Here is a 1,104-nt window from a genome sequence, read left to right as displayed (position 1 = left end):
GGCACTGCTGTTTCAACAGCTGGCGGAGCCAGGAAGCGCTGAGAAGGAAATGGATCAGGGTGGTGGCCAGAAGTGAGCGCAGTCAGAGTGCCTGGATTTGAAGGTTTGCACAGGGTTTCAAAGGGTCTGAGAGAAATGCATAGGGGAAGAATCTGACGCATCCATGTGTGGAAAACTGTTGCTTCTCTGCAGTTTATAAGAATGTCTTCTAATAATTTTGATTGTGATGAGAAGTCATTGTGTGCGTGAGTGTGTTTGTAGGTGCTCATCTGGAAGAAACCTAATTTTCCAATGTCGTGGAAAGGGCAAATATACACAATTACTAAAGATAATACTAAACGATTTCAGCAAGAAGAAACAGGGTAGAACTGATGGTTTCTGACACTCTAATCATTTCTACAAACTCTCTTGTTTTTTGGTTTTTTTGTGTTTTTTTTTTTAATATGCTGAGTCACATATACACAAAGAAGGATTAAACAAGAAGCTTGTATGTAGAGGGGAAGAAACTTTGCCCCAGAAATATGATCCCGTTCTCTACCCCTGTTATCTCAGCCACCCTGTGAGATTCTCTTATGGTCTAGTTGCTGTAATCAACCCTTTAGGTAAGGGCCCTTAACAAGACAGATACAGCTGTAACCGCCGAGCCCTTGCCGTGGAGATCATACCTACGCAGAGCTGGGAAATACAAAAAAGCCCAGAAGGAAACTAGCACGCTCTTTAAGACCCTCCATTTTACTTACAGATCTTTGAGGACATTTTAAAAACATGTTTGTGTCTTTAAAACATGTTGCCAACAGTTCCCTAGTTTTCTTTGAGAGCTGGTGTTTCATTTTTGGTTTGTGTGGAGGATAAGCGTGTAAGAGAACAGGGAGAAAAAAATGTTTATGTGCAGGGGGTATAGTGGTCAGGTACACCAATCTGGAGAACCTCGAGATGGAGCATAGTAATGCTAACCTGGCTCTCTTTGATTGGGGATCCAGAATTGCTGATTTTTCTGAGATGTTCTCTGAGCTAGTTTGTCCATTTTTTTTTATATGATTTTATGACGCTGTAAACTAAGGCTTGGATTTTTTTTTTCCTTTTGATGACACATAAAGCCTATAA

The sequence above is a fragment of the Ailuropoda melanoleuca genome, chromosome 11, assembly GCF_002007445.2.
Source record: "Ailuropoda melanoleuca isolate Jingjing chromosome 11, ASM200744v2, whole genome shotgun sequence".
NCBI classification, from domain to species: domain Eukaryota; kingdom Metazoa; phylum Chordata; class Mammalia; order Carnivora; family Ursidae; genus Ailuropoda; species Ailuropoda melanoleuca.
The sequence above is the reverse complement of the archived record's forward strand: the minus strand, read 5'-3'. Positions refer to the sequence as shown.